This window comes from Phalacrocorax aristotelis, chromosome 1 (genome assembly GCF_949628215.1).
Source record: "Phalacrocorax aristotelis chromosome 1, bGulAri2.1, whole genome shotgun sequence".
Lineage (NCBI taxonomy): Eukaryota > Metazoa > Chordata > Aves > Suliformes > Phalacrocoracidae > Phalacrocorax > Phalacrocorax aristotelis.
In genome coordinates this window covers 170,379,474-170,399,191 of record NC_134276.1, presented here as the reverse complement: position 1 = coordinate 170,399,191, position 19,718 = coordinate 170,379,474, and the positions used below count along the sequence as shown (strand labels likewise).

Here is a 19,718-nt window from a genome sequence, read left to right as displayed (position 1 = left end):
TTTCTGAACCCTTTTTGAACATGTGTAATATTATGGCTTCCAGAATATCCTGTAGCAATGAGTTCTGCTATGTATGTATGCGCTGTGTAAAAACAATTCCTTTTTTGTGTGTGTTTTAAACCAAATCACTTCATTGCGTATGGTCTTGTTTCCAAATTGCTGCAAATAGTGAAACACGGTTCCAAACTTTTCTTCCCTTCACCATATATGATATTAGAACTTCTTCCATAGGCCCCAGCTCCTTTTTAAGTTCAAATTCTCACCTATTTAATCTTTCTTTGTCTCAAAGGAGGTGAATAATCATTTCCAAAAGGCATCCAGGAACACCACAAGCAGACCCACAGAATATTTGATTTGGGGACCAACACTCAGGTTCCAAGCACAGACTCTCAGTTGTCAGACAGGTGGTGGTGCGCTGCATTACTCCCCAGCCATCTGCGTGGCTCACTTCTGGACTTAATAAAACATCTTTAAAGTCTGGAAAGTGTGGGGTCACTTTGCTGTTTGATACCCTGTCAGATGAGACTTACAGCTGTAAACTGTGCATCAGAGTGATTTTGTGAAAATCCATAAAGGGAGAGCACAGCAGAGTGAGGCAAGATCCTTCAGCTCCAGCACATCTGGAGCTGAACTGAGCTTTTGGGACATGCAGGTAAGCAGCTGGGCAAGCACCTATTTAGTACTCAGCCATCTCTCTGTTACCACATTTCTTAAGAAATATGTGTAATTACTCCAGCAAGCAGTTTTACATGGTATGTAGGCAGACTGTCTGTGCTACACTTTAACAGCCTCTAGCTATAAATAACGTTATTAGGAAAGCACATTGCCTTAGATGGAGAGAACAGAGATAATCACCTTTCTGACTGTCTAGAAATATATTTAGATTTCATGTTTAAAGATTAAAAATAGACTCAACAAATGCATTCAGTTTTAGACATTGGGTTAAGCTTCTTACCCAAATGATACAATTGACACAATAATGCCAACAGTTTATTAAAAGTTTTAAACCTCATTAAAATGCTGGCCAAAAATCTGAGACCTTAAAAGGATCTTTAATTTAAAGGTGAAAATTAGGGCAGTGACAGAGTCATTCCAGGAGGTAAAACACAGGTGGCTGAGACAGCTACTCCCCAGCTGTGTATACGTACCTCCCTCCTAATGCACACCACTGCCCTGAGCCTGGGACAGCTGAAACACCACAGATTCCAGTCCCGGTTTCCACCCAGTATCGGGGCTGGTTTATGAAAAATGCCAGCCTGCAAATTATAGCTGATTTTGAGGGGGGACATTCTGTGTGACTCCCTGACATGTCAGGGGTGTTACGGGCTAAAGCCATGTCCCTGCTGTCCTTGTCCCAGGATCAGATGGTGGGGCTACTTGGCATGTCCTGCACCACCCTCTTCCTGGAGCAAAATAGAAAAGCAGTGGCTGCAGCCTATCACATCTTTCTTGCTCTCATACCTTTAATTCCTCATTTTTTATGTGGTGGGAAGAAAGACCCTGAGCCCCGTGCCTGTTTCTGCTTTTGTGCCACTATGCCCATTCCCCACTTCAAGCACCTGTGGATTTGCTGGTCTGCTGAAAAGGCCAACTGTCCCACCTTGCAGAGAAGCCTGAGAGCAATTTGCCCAGTGAACATCTACCCAGGAATCTGTGTAACCACACAGCGTACAGGTCCCCATGGGTAGCCACTTTAGCATACCTTCTGACCCAAGAAAGTGGATATATTTTTTTTGTAAGCTAAATGAACAAGTTTTCATTGAAGCCAGATTAACCCAGCCACCATGCCCTCTTGCAGCGTGTGGACGTTGATGCCACAGCTTTCATGAGCATTGTTAGGATGCACAGAAAGGTCTGCACTGGGTGTCTGTGGTGGACACCATCAGAAACATTACAGCCCTTTACGTTGTTTCTTTCAGTTGGGTCCACTGAAGGTCCAAGCAGCCTCAGAAACAGCTGCATTGCTCCAGGGCCTGCCAGCCTGACCTGTGACCATCTGTAACCAACAGCAGGCAGTTAGGTGGAATTTCACCAAGCAGATATGCATCTCTCTGTGGAAAAAATTAATTGGCCAGACTTACTGAACTAGTGAACTACCTATTAAACTAGACCAACTATGTTGGACTTCCACTTTCTATTTGTAGACATGACAAATACATGCATACACTGAACCACAGTGCTTTAGCAAACAATGAGAAGAGGACATAACTTGCCTGCAGGCCACACAGGGTATTCATTCATACAGGATACCTGCTCCGAACACTCCTTGCTATAAAGTTTGTTTTGGTTATTTTCTTGACAAAAGGGCAGTCCCACACCCAGGCACTCCCCATATTTCTCAGCAAAGTTGTAAAACGAGCTTTCTGAGTCAGGAGGTACACATTGTGGATAAATACACCTGATGCAGCCTCCCCAGAGGCCTATGTTCTACAGGAGTATCAGGTGTAGGACTTCATTGGCATGCATAGTCTTTGTATGAATGCCAAATCTGGATGAGACCTCCAACATGGGATAAATAATTTTTATAGTTTATAAAAAGCATAAATAAGGTAAAGAAAAAAATCTGTATATTCTTCTTCATCATTTGGTTCACTTGAAATAAAATATTTGCACCTTCTGTTGATTATCACATACTTGTCTCTGCTCATCATCTCTTCACCCAGCCAGAACGACTGGTCCTTGATCTTCATGCCTTTCCAAACTTCATAGTAGCTAACTCTTATTATGGTTGTTCATCCCAATTATTTCTCGAGGAGAGGATGACCACAAATAGAGATGTGTCTAAACACAGAAACACCGAAGACGTAAGAAACACCTTTATGTTAATGGTTATGTCACATGTATACAGTATTAACTGAGTAGCTCAGAATACAAGTGACATCCAACTTAAAAACAAACAGCTTCATTGAAGACAGGCAGTAAACAGACAGCTGACTTCTAAAGGATATTCTACTTCCTGCTGCTTTCCCCATACGTAATGTTTATTTTAAATTTCAGCAGGCTTACGCAACTGGACAGCTCTACAAACTTCTGATTAGATTGTTTAACTTTCTGGTAAATGTATGGTACAAATCCCTCTTTGTGACAAAACCCAGAAGTCAAACATATTGCAGACTCATGCCGTAGAGATTTGGCTCCTTAATTTGAATAGTAGCAGCTCAAGGTCCTGATGTGATGGCAAAGAAAGAACTGTCATCCTTGCTTACAGACAACATTCAGCCAGTGGATAATATTTGATATGTGCAATTTTTTGTTATCTTGATTCTCAGAACATGTACTTTGTGAGTGCTAAACAGGGAAATTAGAAACCTTATAATAAGATATTTCTTTAGTTAAACCAATTTCTCCCCAGATGATGAGGTTGTTACCACAGACTTCGATCAAACACAGTGCTTCTAAAGCAAGGTGAGTTACACAGTCTTTTTGCATAAGCATTTCTTATAGAAGTTTTTTAGATTAGTTTTAGTTGCAATTAATTCCCATTAATATTCCTGATCCAAGCTCCTTTCTCAAGAGGGGCATAACCCAGCTCTCAGCAAAATAGATGGGAAACTTTCTTTTAATTTCAGTGGGAACTAAAGTGATCCCTAAAGGTCAATTAGCAGATCATTGTTTAGTTATGTGTAAAGTTCTGCTAGGGATGGATTTGACAACTATTTTGTAAAGGAGCCATCCAGAAAGTGGAAGTTTGTTTCCTGTATTTCATGGCCCCATTGGGTAATGCATTATGAGTGCTAATGTTAGGATCAATATCTAGACAAATATCTCATTTATTCATTGCCATCAGGGCTCTTGAAAAGAACGCCCCATAAATTCATAATGATAAGTACCTAAAATAAGTGTCACTGAGACACACTGGGTCAGAGCAGAAAGCTTAAAAAGTATCATAATCTGAAATGGTTTTAGGTGTTTAATTATTACACCTGAAAAGAGTACTGTCTTTCTATTTGAAAGAAGTATTTTTCTATAGGTGACATTTACATAGATCATAAAATAAAGTCCCCCAGTTAGAGTAGATGCAGGGAAATCAATGCAGTTTTCCTGCATTGATTCAACAATGAGGTTGCCTCACTGTTTTGTTTTGCCTCCCAGTTTAGAGAGTTAAAAACAGATTCCAATTTCCAGATAATCAACTTTTGTCCAGAACCAAATACCAATGCTTCCTGTGGCTTTTGTTAAATAAGTAATAGTATCTAAATAGCATTTTGAAGAAATGTGAGAGATGAGGAAAAAAATAAAGAAATCGAATAAAGTACAACATCTGTTTACCATGTCAGGCTATCCTGATATCTTTCCATGATAACTGTCTTTCAGGACAAATAAAAGGTGGGTAAATCATTTGAGCAGTGCCACTGGGAAATTATTAATTCAACAAAGAAGCTTACTGCAAATATAGGTGAATAACAAAGAGAAGATGATGAGTAATGTTGAAAGTGGAACTTCAGGCTGGAGGATGACTAGCAAAGGAGTTTCTAAAAGATCAGTCAGGGGCCATCTTGTTCAATACGATCATCAGAGAATTTGGCACAGAAACAGAATTGAGCTAATGAAAGCTGATGAAAATTCTTACTTGAAAGTATTTGTCATCACAGTGAGGGAGCAGGCTATTTTAGAGGAAGAACTGGGAAACTGAGGTCTAGAGTAATAGAAATGGCATAAAATGCAACATTATTATTGTAAAGTCTTTCAATTACTAATAAGATTTTTTTGCTAGAACACACTGGTTGGAAATACATGAGAGGGAGAAATAACTGAGAGCATCAGTTGCTCACAGGATGATTATGGTCCATCAATGTGATCTGACTGTGAAGAAGGTAAGTGCAATCCCCATAAATCCTTTCTCCAGGAGAGATGAGAAACTATTAATGTCATTGTACTTGTGAAACCTCCTCCGTATATAGTTCTGATTGCTTGTGTTCAAGAAAGATGAATGTGAGCTGAAAGAAACATTGTGAACAAGGTAATAACAAGCAACTGAAAGTGCTTAACTTGTCTAGCAAAACAAGAACTGTGAAGTGATATGTTTGCTGCACCTCAGGGGTAAAGCAGAGGAGAGAGAAAAAGTAGTAGAGCTAGATGACAATGTCAGGATGACTAAGGCCAAGTATAAATTGGCCATGGGTCAACATAGCCTAGAAATCAGGAAAAAATTTGTGACCATCAGAACATTATGACCTGGATCAGCTTTCTCCCTGTGAGTGCGGGACCATGCTTTTGCAGTGGAGCTTCATGAGTTTGTAAAGAGGAGAATATAATGTGACCACCTGAGATAAAAAAGGTTTGCACTTCTCTGCTGAAGTTTTATATACGTTGATTTCAGTCTTCACTTCAGACCTCCTGGGGTGTTTTTGATTAGTAGATAGGTGAATCTGGGTCATTCAGGGGCCCAACTGTAGTTTTGCCACCAGCCCTTGAGACTGACAACTGGTTGCAGCAAGTTCAAGAACAGATTAGCAATCAGACTGTAAGCCAGAAGTAGGATGGACATAATCTTTGAGAGAATATTTTGCCTTGCTGTGGCACCACACAGTAAGAAGGGCATTGAAGGGATGGAACAAATTCGTTTTTCATTGCCTTCCCCTTCACCCCATATTTACCTTCATAAATGTAGCCCATTACATTGATCGATGCACAAGTATTCCCAAAGCAGGGTAATTCATATTCTTGGCTTATTCCCGCTAACAGCTGAACCTAGGATTATTTTCTGTGAACACTAAAAAAGATTTCCACAGGTAGAAAATATAGTGATAACAGTGTTTCTTCTATAAACACTTCTTGGTACCACCAAGATTTCTGTTCAGATCTGTAGTTCTGGTAGGCATCTGTGTGGCTTAATTGTAAAAGCAAGAACTGTTGCGGGTTGTTGGGTGAAATAAGATATCAGTAGTAATTTTTGTATGGTCTACTTTCATTAGCAGTCTTCCCTTTTGCTGAAGGAATATAATTCACTAACCTTCACGGTATTGTGTGAAGTGCTCTTACCTTTGTTTTATACATGGGGACCTGGGAGACTATATGACTCACTGAAAAACTAGTATAGAAATACTGTGAAGAGATCACAAGCAAGACCTGCCAAGGCCTGGAGTAGCATTCCAGCCATTGAATAACCCTTCTCTTTCACCCTAGAGAACTTCAGCTGAGGTTACTAGGGGTTCCTGCATGTGAAAGGCCAATGGGATTCATGCCTGGAATAGAAAGTTCACAGTGAAGCCACGTATATTTCTAGTCTGTGCAGCTGAAATGACAAACAAAAAGCCATCAATACTTCCTACGACATAGAAGAGATGTGGCTACAGAAGGACGCTTGGCACTCAAACTCGTTAATTTTGGCTCTCTGAATAAGGGTTGTGCTGTCCTGCAAAAAAAGCCATTCTGTTTCTGTTGTAAAAGGAGCTGTGTAAGAATGGAGGCAGGCAAATACACAAGAGAGCTTAAAGGAGGAAACCTCTGACGCACTATGTGTTTCAGATCTTTATCATTGATTCAACTTGTCCATGGTAAGGAGCTGTTGTTTATAGACCTCATGTTCCTCTCTGATGAGTGATTTGGGCTGCGCTGATTTATGGAGTGAATGGTCTGACTATGTTTTTGAGTTATCTGCTTTGACTACTTGCCCTGTAGAAGACCCAAGAAGTTTTTTCCAGTGAAATACTCTCTGTGGCTCAAATTCTGGCTTATGTCCTCTGTTCAGGCTTAAACACCTATTAAAAGTATAGGATAAAGTTATACTCACACTGCTTTACTTTTAGGGACATGAGTCCCTCAGACACCTGAACATCCAGTACAAGCTTCTAGAATTACCCACCTCAGACAGGTAATCTAAATAGCCCACTTAGTGAGGCTATCATTTAGAATTAGTCAATAAGAAACACCAAGATTAGGGTCATGTTTGAAATCACTTTTTTTTGTTTGAGAGTTTGAGAGTTAAGGTCTCTGAAAGGCACCTGCAAGGAAATATATTGCAATATCATTGAGGTCCAAATCCCAAGACTCTCACCTCTAGATAGGGTGAAGGAACCTACCTTTTCCAGTGGTTGTAATTTCTTTCTTTTGCCTGCAGAGAATTAAAGATGTATCTCCCCTGTGAAGCTGGATTACATGGATAGGCAGGTAGTTGATTAGTCTGGAATTAAGGAGACTCTTCTATCCCTCTGCTAAAGCCAGGCCAGTATGAAGCAAAGAAGTAAAGACTGTTAAGAAAGGGAAGGAATGACTCCACAGTCCTATTAGTCAGCCTGTTCCTTTTAGGAGAGCCCTGCAAAACGACTGCTGCTAAGGCATTGCAGTCCTGGCCCCTCGCTGAACAGTGGCATAACTGACAAAACAGATGAGTCTTCCCGTGAGTTGGGTTTGAAATCTCTTGTGCTGAGAAGAGCTCCAGGTCTTCTAGAGAAGAAATATAAGCCACTACACAAAAGCTGGACTCCTAAATCCCTAGCTTTTCAAAAGAAAGTAGCCAGTGATGCTTTTACAGGAGGCTTTATGCTACCAGCATATATTAAGGATGCTCTAAGCAAGAGATGTCTCCCAAGGGACTTAGATGATAGAACAGCTGCTGCTGGTCTCAGATGAGACCTGCATGTCCATTTGCTCAAAAGAGATCTCTGTGACAAAGCACAGACCTGTAACTCTAGGCACCAGGAAAATTTCAGGTTAAAGACAGAAGTACATACTGAGGTTAGCAGCTTTTTCTACCAACAGGGTTTGCTATCATGATTTTAGGTTTAGACACCTCAGAAACACTTTGTTCCTGCATTAGGATTACAGTCCTCTGTGGTATATATCCCTTGGTCCAGTCACACACGTTAGCTGTAAAGTCCAAAAGCAAAAATAAACATGAACTGTCAACTCTGTCCACACAAAAATGCTTATCAAAAGTACAAATGCAAAAGGTCTCTGGATTCTATTATTCTGGATATGCACTGTGTCAGATTTTGGACCCAGCTGACTTCAGAGGCATGTAACTGAGAACAAATCTTCACCATGTGTATCTAAATGGCTTTGCTTCATATGCATTATCATCAGTTAACTCACCATAGGTGACTTAATTATTTAAGATGTATGTGAAGCTAAGATGGTATATAATGTGTAACACTGCATTGTTACATACGCAAACAACCTCTTGGCTTAATTGTTTGAACTCTGCCCATTGGTACTGGTGATATGGTGATATCAGTGTCTCCCAGACACTGCAGTGACATTCCTTGTGAATATGCCAACCTGGCAAGAGGCGTAAAGAAATCACAGTTAAAGGAACTTCTTTTTCACCCTCGTCACATTATGTTTTGAGAAAAACTGGCAGAAACCAGCTTTGAGGAACAGCTTTGCCCTGCTTGGCAGCTGTGTTCTCTGTGCTGGCTGCCGGCGGAGCTCCAAGGTGATCTCACCATCACCTTCTCTTTAGCCTCATTTCCTGAGGAACTTGAGCTTCTTTATTCATGTTGTCTTTCCATTTGTATCTCGGTTTGTCTGTCATTCGCCTCCTTCCCCGGTAGCTTTTAAATCTGACAGCTGCTGACAATCACGTCTGACAAAAAGGGAGAATTTCCGAGGGGAGATGAGCTCCTACATGCCTTGTGAAAATCAACAGGTGGGCAGAGGAAAGCAACTGATGCAAATCAGAGAAAAGAGAAACAGAGAAAAGTTTCATTACGAGCTCCACAAGACCTTCTGGCTGAACAATCACCATGCATGTGTCTGCTTTGTGATCAGCATGCATATGGGCCACAGCATCTGCAGCACTGTGCTTCCTCAGCCCTTAGTTAAGGGACATGAGGTGAAATTAGGTGACAAAAATACAGGGAAATAGATAAAATAGGAGTAAGTTAGGATTAATGTGAGGATGTGTAGCAGACATGAAGGGACTGGGGAAGCCTTATGGACTTTTGAGAGAAACTGTGATTGTCATGGGAAGGTTAGATGAAAATCCATAGGAAGTTTGACTTCCTTGTTCTGCTTCTCATGAAACAGGGTATGTGACATGTTTTGAACTGAACCAGCTCAAAGTACAGTGGCAAAAATGCAGACCTTCAGAGTACAGCCAAGCTACAATTTCATTAGATACCATCTTCATTCCAGATTAGGCCAAATCTGACAACAGATGTAGCTGTGCCTGTGCAGTAACTGTATGCAGAGTGAAAAGGGACATGCAGCTAAGCTTTCAGTAAAGACCCTTGCTGAGTAGCTCCACTGCTGAAAACTGAGTATCTGAGTTTAAACTAAGGAAACATTGGCTGCATCAAGTACTGAATGTGGGTTATTTTCAAACATAAATGATACCCTTGCCATGGATGAAACAAGCCCCCGTCAAAGATCAACAGACGTCTCCACTGTCACATACTTCAGCTTCCTGTTTGCTGCCAGCATCTGATCCTCTCATCATTCATGCTGCATATATGCTTGCTCACTCCCAGGCTGCCTTCTGAAGCAAAATGACTAGTTTCCTTGGAGAGGAAGCCTGGACGCAGTTGACAGAATAGTTTGCTCCAGGCTCTGCTCCAGACAGACAAAATGGACTTGGACTGTAGCAAGTTTAACTCCCTCAGTCCTTGACAGTTGTCTGATGTTATTCCAGTAGGCCTTGTGTCCTCAAATCCCCTATGTGCTCTCATGGCATGCCCAAAGCTGGCAATGCATATTTTGACTTAGTAAATCACAAATGCTTAATAACAAACTCTCAGGGCAATACGGGGCCAGAGGACACCTGGGCCAAGGACTACCCCAAATCCAGCCACGCTGCCCTAAAGTGAGTAGTTACTCCTGAGCAATGTGGGTGGGGGTCACCTTGCACCACTTGGCCTGCGGTCAGAGACTACCCTTGGGGCAGCCGCCCTGGTAGCCCAGACGCGGCCCCGGAGAAGCCAGGGCAGACACCGGAGCTCCCAACAGAAGGGCTTTGCTTCCAGGCTTATGGCTGGAATTTGAACTATTCACACCGATAGGTGCCACCTCTCACCGTCAGCTTTCACTTGGGAGGCTCAGGCGCCCCCTCCAGCCCTTCTCCTCAGAGGCCGGTTAAAATATTCACTCAAAATAGATAATGAGGTAATAATTTTATTTTCCTAGTTGCTTAAGAAGAGTGTTAGAAGACTTAATCCAGGGATCAAAGGTCTTTGTTAGCAGAGTCTTTTGAATCCCATGTGTGCCAGTCACAAAAATAACACAGAAAGTATACAGATCTGAAAATGACAGCCAGGATGAAAACCAAGTCAGCCACTACCTTCTAAAGGCAGTTAATGTCTTTTAAATGTTTGGGTCAAGTTTGATTTCACTGGTTTATGTAATTTGTTGTGGGATTTAGCCAGCTGCTGGATCTTTTCATGAAAGTAAAACTTTCCAAAAGGGCCTTAAACTCCAGTGACGAGTACAGTTATTTGTATGTCAACTGCAGCTTCTATTTATAGGATGATGAAAATATCCCCCAATCAGTAACTCTCTAAGAGACAGGCATTTCATAAAAATAGATTATAAAAAACAAACAAAGAAGCAGGCATGTTTTAGGTTAACAAAAACACTAATATTCCAAACTCTCCTCGTAACCCTTGTATTTAAGGCATTGGTAAATTCAGATAGTAAACCCATTCAGACACAAACACACCAACTTTACATAGGATAAGGAATTTAGGTGTTCAGAGAAAAGGAATATTAGTATATCCTATGGTAAACGAACACAAAAATAAGTGGAGGTTTTTAATGACTCACATAAAATTAAATTAACTGCTTTCTGTGATACCCAGTAGAGCTTGCAAAAAGGCACTTACCAGAGGTGTATGTGTTTTTAAAGGGTGTTGATTTAAGACCTGATTTGTTTGAAGGTTGACTTGAAAGAATTTCAAAGGATGTAGCTTAATTAAAAATATTCCAAACTTTGCATTCCTCACAAAACCTTTTGACCTCTCACGACATTTAATGCTTGAAGGTGAGGAGTTGACTGACTGCTTCTCACTTCACCAAAGGCACTCCTGATCCTTCCCACCATGCAACAACCGTCATTAGCTGTTGATAGGTGCTCATTACACCAACTTAAAATGAGCCTCTAAAGAACTGGAAGGTTAGTACATTGCAGGCACCTACTGCACTTGGGTGGGGGGACTTTTTCCAGCTGTGTGTCAAACATGGCTCATCCTTTCAAAGATTCCAAGAACAGAGCATGCATGCGAAAGTCTGCGCGTTGCAGCCATCGCAAAGTCTGGCATTCCCACCAAGGGAGGAATCAAATGGAGCTATCCATTAACAGGCCAGCAAGGAGTCATTAGAGGGACTCCTCCGACCCCCGCTGCCTCCTGTGACGGATGGCCTGCTGTCACTCCCTCTGAGGGGGCCTCTCACCATGCAGGCTGTTTGCATTCAGTCAACACTTTGCTTTTATAGGCCTGTGGAGCCAAAGATTGCTAGACTTTTGAACCCCAGGCTAACTTCTGTCTGGCTACAGCCTCATTTTCTGGAGCCAAAATCTTTTTTAACAACTACACAATAACAAGTAATTAGGGTAAAGTCTGCTAATCTTCTCCTTTGGGCCTGGAGGTTGTGTATTCAGAATCCATTGGGGTGAAGGTAGAATTACTGCCATCAAAGCCTGAGGTTACTTTGTAAAAGGGGTTGAACTCTAGGTCAAGGAAATGTTAACCGGACAAAGAGAGATCAGGGCAGATAGTGTTAAAATTAAAACTGTCCTACTGAGATAATGCAGAATTGACTGCTTTTGCTCTGGAAACTAGCTGAATGCAAGATGTGAAGGGAAGGCTAAAGCATTTCTTTCAAAAGGTGAAAACATAGTTAGCAGTAAAGGATCTATTGACTTACTTTCATTGGGGAATTTATTTTTATTCTCTTTATTCAGTAAGACAAAGGAAAAGACCTTATTTTTTATGTCACCTTGCATTTGGGCCAACCTGTTTCCTAAAGCTGTTTGATTTGCTAAACTAAATAAGCCATTTCTTAAATATCTTCTCCCTTTCTCTCTCCCCGCCCCCCCAACAGCCCCAGCAAAAAATTCAATAGAAATGGAGAGATTTCTGCTCTTGTCTTAAGAGTTCTGAGGACAAATGGGACTTGCTGGGTGGCTGGAAGGATAAACAAGCCCAGACTCACATGTACAGTGGAGGAAACATGCTCCAGAAGAGAGTGGTGTCCGTGCAGTGTCCTGGATATAGCACAAGGCTGGGTTTTGTGCCTCTGCTTCTTGCATATGGCATAGGTCAAGGAGACATTCCAGTTTTTCGAAGGATTAGAGCCCAATCACTAAAATCTTTAAAAATTCAAAATAAGATCACAGATTTTGCCTGGAAATCCATCACAGAGTAGGGCAGCCCTCATTCCATAGTGTGGAGTCACTCCAAAATTAATTCCGCTCGCTGCCATCAAGGATAACAACTACTCCGTTACCCCCTTGCCGGTATCAAAGCTGACAGCTCCGGCTGGATTGGCGGCACTTTGTTCTCCCCCGTTGCTGTGAGCAGGACTTTGCCTGCTGCTGCCAGTGGATTTTGAGTCCCTATATGGGATTGCAAGAGTGGAAATGTTGAGGACAGCTATTTCCCGTGCCAGGTCCCACTGGGCTCCGCCACGGCACCCTGGCCACCTCCCTCACTTTTGGGAAATGGACGGAAATGCTTCAGCTGACACAGGCAAAGGGTGTCTTTGGAAATCCTCAGTATGTGATGGCAATTAGCACAGCAGTGGAATTTCCTTGCAGTTCAATTCTCAGGGCAAAGATGTATTTAATGGTGCTGCAATTGCTAGCTGAATTAAACCAAGCACAGTAAAGCAGATAGGGGTTTTTGATTCTAAGCTGAGCTATCAGAAGGATCCTCTTGTGGGTCCTCTGAAAGGCTGAAGGCTCCTGGAGTAGCTGGTACAGCTACCGTCATGGCAGAAAAAGTGTTTTGTACAAGACCAATGGTAGCAAAACAACTCTCAGCTCTGTGGTGGGACACTTGAGTGCACAGGGAAAGATATCTCCAGCTCCACATCTTCCTCCCAAGAAGGTGGTACCCGAGAGCTCTTCCCTGGTCTGTGGACAGAAGACGACCTTCCAGTCGCTCCAGAAAAAAAAGCAATAGCCAGTCTTCTTTAGTCCCCTGTCATTTTGTTGGCATTTCCCAGGGATTTTAGAAACCCCAGGCTGGCATTACTTCCATGAAAATGTAGACTTTCTCCATACATGAGCTAAATGAAACAGGTCTCATCAGTAATAGCTTTCTTTTGTGATGGGTAGGTTTTGCATATATGTTCTTTTAATTATATCAGAATAAAATAAATTAGTGGTGATGACTAATCGTGGACAGAAAGCATTTTTTTTTTCTTTTGAAGCATTCTTCTGACATGGAGATAGAAGATGACAAGTGCATTTTTATGTTAATTATGGCCATATGAGTTACCCCAGATAGATGGCACAATAACAATGCTAAAATCCACGACAGTGAAGGGTGCCTTTTTTTCTGAAACTTAGCACAGGAGCAGTGTTCATGATGCAACAGACATCAGGATATGTTTTTTCAAGGTTCAGATTAGAAGTAACTGCTCTCTGCTGCACTAGCAGCAACACTAAAACTAGTTAACTTTTGTCTGTTTTAAATGCCTCACAGATTAAACTAACCAGTGTAACAGTACCATGAAGCAATTCTGTATTTGTGTGAATATAACAAATTGGTCTTTAGTCAGATACTTCTCAGAATGAAATGCAAACCTGTCTCCTAATTCAAATGCCTCCATCTATATGCATTTCTGTTTTAACTTTGCAAAATGGCATTTTGCAGCTACCAGTGAAAACTGCCCATCAAAACACCACACAATACTTCTTTAGTTAGGAGAGCTTTTGGTTTTAGAATATGATTTATAAGCACATTGTGGCCGTTACACAAAGGTCTGTTCAAAATGGGAAGAAAAAGTAGACAGAAAATGATGCTGCAGAATAAAAAACCTGGCCTCCTTCTGTGAGGAACTTGTAGTTTCGCACATGGGTGTTACCCTGTCAGGCAGCTAGCAAGACGGTTTGGTGGTCTTACAGGCTTGTTTCCTTCAGGAAAGATGCCAAGTGTGTTAGTCTGGTGTGCCCTCTGGTACCACCCCATTTTAATTCTTGAAGATTTTTTCCATGAATCCAACAGAAGCAGACATCAGGAAGCACTTTTCTTGCCCAGAAACCCCCCCAGCCTGTCTCTCCAATTAATTGCATGCCCAGACACTGGGGCCCTAGTTGGATGTTACAGCTAAGCCAATCTCAGCTCAAGCAAATGCCAAAAGATTCAGTTCTGTCCATCTCTCTATTACCACTAATTGCATCCTCCTATTCCTGGCATTGCACTGCGTCTGAAGCTTTTCTGACCTCATGATGTGCTACATCAAGGCTAGATCACCAGAAGAAATATTGAGTTTTGCAGAGGTTTGCAGGCAGGCAAATTCTTATGATAGCAAAGGAAAAAAACAAGAGGATACAACTGAAAAGTTAGAAGAAGGAGAAAGGGAATAGACTGCCTTTTCAGAGGCATCTGATCATCTGATTGCCTGGCCTAGCATCAGACTTACCCTACACCCTGACTGTCTGATCCATCTCAGTGTGATGACCATGACTGTTTCCCTTATACACTGGTGACTTTTTTCTTTTCTGTATAAACAACAGCTTGCCCATCATTTTCTTGTTTTTGCACACACTGACCAAGTATTTTAGTACTGCTTAAGCTTTGTCATGCACTCCTTGCCTCGGGCCATAACCCATATCTGCTTCCTACCATCTTTGTATAAAAGAGCACTTATTAAACTCTCCAGTACTGAGTCTGAAAGAAGCAAACCCACTTTCTTTAACCAGGTCTGTGATTTCCAACAGATCAAAGACCTGCCTGACAAAAACTGTGACTTTTAGGCAGACACCCAAGATACGAAAACAGCTAGAAACTTCTACAGGGAATGAATCAATCCTCATCATCACCGTAGGTAGAAGGCACAAGGAACAGAATCATTTGACATTCACTTTGGAACAATACAGGTTCCTTTCCATGTTTCTTGAATAACAGTAACGCACATTTACAAGAATACATTAGAAAGTCTATTTTTCCTTTTTTCCCCCAAATAATGGCACTCACACACACGGCTCCTGGGCCTGATTCATCACTGTATTACTTCAGCTTTATTTCAGGGACTCCATTTATAGTGCTGCAACAACATGAACTATGAGTCCTGTCTGTGATGCTCTCAAAAACAAAAGGGTAGGATGGACTTTTAAGTGCCTTGTGACTTAGGACTGAGTTGCCTAAGTTCCCTGTTTGTTGCTCCTCTGTGGGACCAGCTCCTCAGGGTGCGAGGGCTCTGCACTTCCCAAACAAACTGCTTCTTCCTCCCTTAAGCTGAATGGCCAAAACACAAGGACATTTAGCTCATTAGTTAATTCAGAAAATTCTACTAATATGAGAAATTGCCCTGCACAAGAATTCCTAGCTTCTTCAATCGTTAGTGGATATTATCAATTACTATGCAGCCTGCAGTGTGCAATGTGTTTTCACAGCCAAAAGAACACCCCAGTGACTGATTTTGCCAATAGTTAAGCATGTGAATAACTTTACTGACAGGAATAAGCCCACTGAACTCTGTAATAAGACTCAGCAATCCAAGGATGTAGATAAGAACTACCTCTCTGGAATATAGCAACATGCACATTATTTAAGTCAAGCTACACACTGTACCTGGCTGTGCAGGACTCGGGAAAAGGGGAAATTTTCTTTTGACCTCAGATAATTATCTTATTTATTATTAACATCACAATAATGTCCCATAGCTCTAACCAGCTCTCATTAGCCAAGGTACTGTATAAACATACCAGATGATTAAATCCCTGCCAAAGGAAGCTTACATACACTTTGAAGCATAAAAAATGAGAATCCTGTTAATTTTATTCCACCGTAATCGACAGGGTCTTTTAAAACTTTAACACTGTAATAACAAACTGAGGGCTTGAGTGTGATCTCTGCTACTCTTGTGTAAAGCCATAGGAATGCCATTCATTTAGCCCTCAGCAGAGAGGTTGAAATATGTATTGCTGGCATGAAGTAAAAACACTATTAGGAGAATATCATTAAGGTTGCAATGTCAAGCACTTTGAAGCTTACAGAAGAACTTGTGCACCTAGCTGCCACCTGAGACACCTCAAAGCGTACAAAGTTTAACTGCTGATGAACCCCAGAAACAGCTGCGTTTTCTCAACTCTTGCCTTTCCAGCAACATCACCAAGGTACCCTGCTTTCTGTCAGCTGACGTGCATTTTCTCCTCTGCCTAACACCAAAGCTGTTTTTAGGTGACTGATCTCATCCATATTTTGCCCGGGGAATACAGGGATGTAAAGAGCATTTACACTACACGGTGCAGAGACACTCGAGACAGCTGTGATTGGTACTGCTCAGGTAGAGAAACAGTAGAACTGTGCAATCAAACTTACCAGTTTTGGGGCAGACTTACAAAACAATCCTCTACCTCACTGACACAACATCACGCATCCCCTCCCTCCTCCCAGGGTGCTGTACCATGGCTGCTCTGTGGGGCTGGCAGCTCAACATCAGGAGCCGGCTCAACTAAATTTTATTGCTGCTAACTTACAGAGAAATTTGAAGATGCCATTGCTTGGCATGTGCAAATCACCATCTTCCAACTGCTCAAATCTTGGGCAAAAGGAGCTTTTCAGGGAAGCAGCGCCAGGCGCATTCCCGACACACCCTGCCAGATTTCGTGTCCCTTCCTCCAGGCACAGAGTGCTGAAGATGTTCAAGGAAACAGTAACAGATTTTGTTACACAGACAAAAAATAAGGCATTTTCTTCAGAAAAAGGGGCCAAGTCTTTTAGGATGACATTTTCAGAGGGATATTCATTTCTTTTCATCTTTATAGATCAGCCTGAGGCATTTATATTTGAGTCCAAACAAAGTCTAGCAAAGCTGTAAACTTCTGAAAAGAAAAGTCCTCTTTTAAAAGGAAGCATTGGTCCACCTTAATAATAGACATCGTCTACTGTCTGCTCTGATGGTAGTTTGCAAATATAAAAAAGCTTTTGTTCACATACAGTAACCTGCAAAATCTCACTTAAAACAAAAAACCTGGGTGAGGGATTGTAAAGATGTGTGTGAAAGTCTAATTTGTTGATCCTGTTTTGTATTTCCAGAAATCAGACACATTTTGTCTTTATTTATAACAGAAACATCCTGCACAGATTCTGACCATTGCTCAGTTCCTAATGCTTAAACTGAATATCAGCTCAGTGCTGGGCTTCAGTATGGGCTGGGTTTCAGCCCAGATGAGAGATGCTGCGCTACATTTCTTCACAGAAAGCAGGGTTGGCCTAGAAACCCCTTAAACAAATGATTGTGGTAGAAATACTGACACAGAAAATGCAATTTAGATCACTGATAGCGCAGGAATTCCTAATCAATCAAGCAATAGCTGAGGTCTCAGTGATCCTGAATTTTTTTATGTGTTAGTAGGTCCCCAGGACAGTAAAATTATCATTTTTTAGAATAACGAGAAAAGTTGTCTCTCACTGCAACATCGAGACATTTGGACTTTCTAGCTCTATGTCTAGCTCAGAATCTTTTAATATTACTGTATGCAGGGAAGAAGGGTCTACAAAAATCACTAATGTCCCTAATGGTCTCTATATAGAGACAGATGATGTCTTCAAGGGGTTGGAGGGTGTTATGATCCCCAGTCGGTGGTGGAGTCCCCAGCGGTAGTCTCTCCTGCTATGCTGATTTACATCATTTGAGTGTCCAACCTACCAACTGAACGGCTAATGTGTTTTCACAAATACTAAATACTAGTGTTTCCAGTATGTTTTTGCAAGGACATAATTTCCCAGCAAGGCAAAAGATGTCACCTTTAAACTATGAAGGACTTTTGCCCCAAGTAAACTAAGTGTCAGCCATCAATATGTTTTTCAGATGGCTTCACTTGCAGATGGGAATTTATTTCCTACCGAGTTGAGGTCAGCAGGAAAAAAAGATGAAAAAAGAGACTTCCGTAATGCCCCAAAACATGGCTTTAACAGAAAAACAGAGAAGTTCATTAAAATAAAAGTATTGGAGTTAAGCAAGGACATTGCCCATTTGGGAAGGCAGAAGATCTCAGTAGCAGGACTTCCCAAAACACTTGTGCCTCTGGCAAAATGAGCAAAGTGCTTCACCATGGTCTCTGCATTATGGTAAATAGACCTCCCACATAGTATCATTTTATGTCACTGGTATCTGCAGTGCTGGAAAAGCGTAGGGATGGGAGAGCGCCAGCATTTCTGTGCGCTTCCTGCGTCCTGGGGATCGCAGCTGTGAAGTAGAGCAAGGCTCACTTTCTGTTGCATCTCTCAAATATAGTCCTGAATGCAACTTCTGTCATTAAGCAATATTTCCTAAACAGACTCCATACCCCCACTTTCCATCTGATAATCATCTCCTTGTGTTTGTGGTAAGTCAACATCCTTCATCTTTGCCTTATGAGGAAAAGCTGTGGCTGTGAGCACTCCTAAATTCCCTCAGCACTTGCAGATCCCTACGATAACAAACAACAGAAAGCATCTAACATGATTTTTTCCTTTCCTTACAGAGACAAGCACTTTACTCAAAAAAGAGCAGCTCCCATACCAGCTTTCTGCCTGTTCTATCTACTAAGTTACAGCACATGCTTCTCTCTCAGTTTTGGCAATGAAGAAAGTAGACGCATGATGCCGCACCATCTGTTTCTGGCTGTTAGTGGGGGTAGGAAGGGGCAGAGTTCGTATACCCCAATTTCCCCACACACCATGAGAAAATACCAGTCGATAACCTTTATTTCCCTTCGGCTATGAGGTGTATGGAGCAAACTCAGCCACCTTACTTAAATGCAGCATTGCGCTGGAGTCCCAGAAGTCACTTATATGTGCTGCTGCATGATGGAGCGGTCTGGCCCCATAGCTGTGTTCCTGGGGTAACTAAGCAATGCTGAACACGCACACCCAAGGTCTAGGGGGGCACTGAACTGAGCTTAGCAATTTGTTCCACCATCTTCACTCAGGCAAAGCTTTTGGTGATTTATAGTTGCGTGGAGAGAGGGCCTAAGCTGTAACCTTGTTTAAATGTTCACATGCAATTGTTTTTCCTGGAGCTCTGAATAAAGTGCCATCATGCTTCTCAACAGGAAAAAAAATTTGGATAAGCTTTCAGAAAAGCTGAAGAAATGCTCTCCAGACACATGACTGTTAAGCCTGGCTTCAGTTTTGCTAGCAGAGCCACCTTTGGCGGCCATGTGTTCGGTCCCTTCCCACTTTTCCTCACCACTCCCCACTCCTCGGAGGGGGGTCAGTGCCCTGTGATGCTGGATGGGCCCTGAGGAAAGGCTGCTTCCTCATGCCCACCTTCCCTGTTAGCAGTGGCGGAGTGCTGGGTGCTATAGAGGACCCGAGGAAGCCATGCGGAGCCAAATCTATGCAGCGACAGGGAATGGAAATGGGGAATAAGGTCATCTGCTAGCAAGTGGCAAGAGGGCAGCAGTGGTAATTTTTTTTTACTTTTTCCTCTTTTATACACCTTTCCTATAGCTCACTACAACTGACCGAGTCCATGAGACTCATGCTGTTTATCACTGTGAAAATGAAGAGGAGCAGGGAGGCTTAAGGCTGGAAGAAAGTGGAGTTTATTTAGGAAACGTAAGACAAACAGCAAGAGAGTAACAGGGAAAAAAGAGGGTAAGAAAACAAAAGAAAAGTAAGGGC

At 42.0% G+C, this 19,718-nt stretch overlaps 1 long non-coding RNA gene across 1 annotated transcript; it reads left to right on the top strand.

Moving 5' to 3' along the window:
• Nucleotides 1–3,098: 3,098 nt before the first annotated feature.
• Nucleotides 3,099–19,183, top strand: LOC142062647 (uncharacterized). The gene is made up of 3 exons (XR_012662553.1): nucleotides 3,099–3,405; nucleotides 4,715–4,814; nucleotides 18,575–19,183. It is a non-coding gene; the product is annotated as an uncharacterized LOC142062647 (long non-coding RNA).
• Nucleotides 19,184–19,718: the final 535 nt, after the last annotated feature.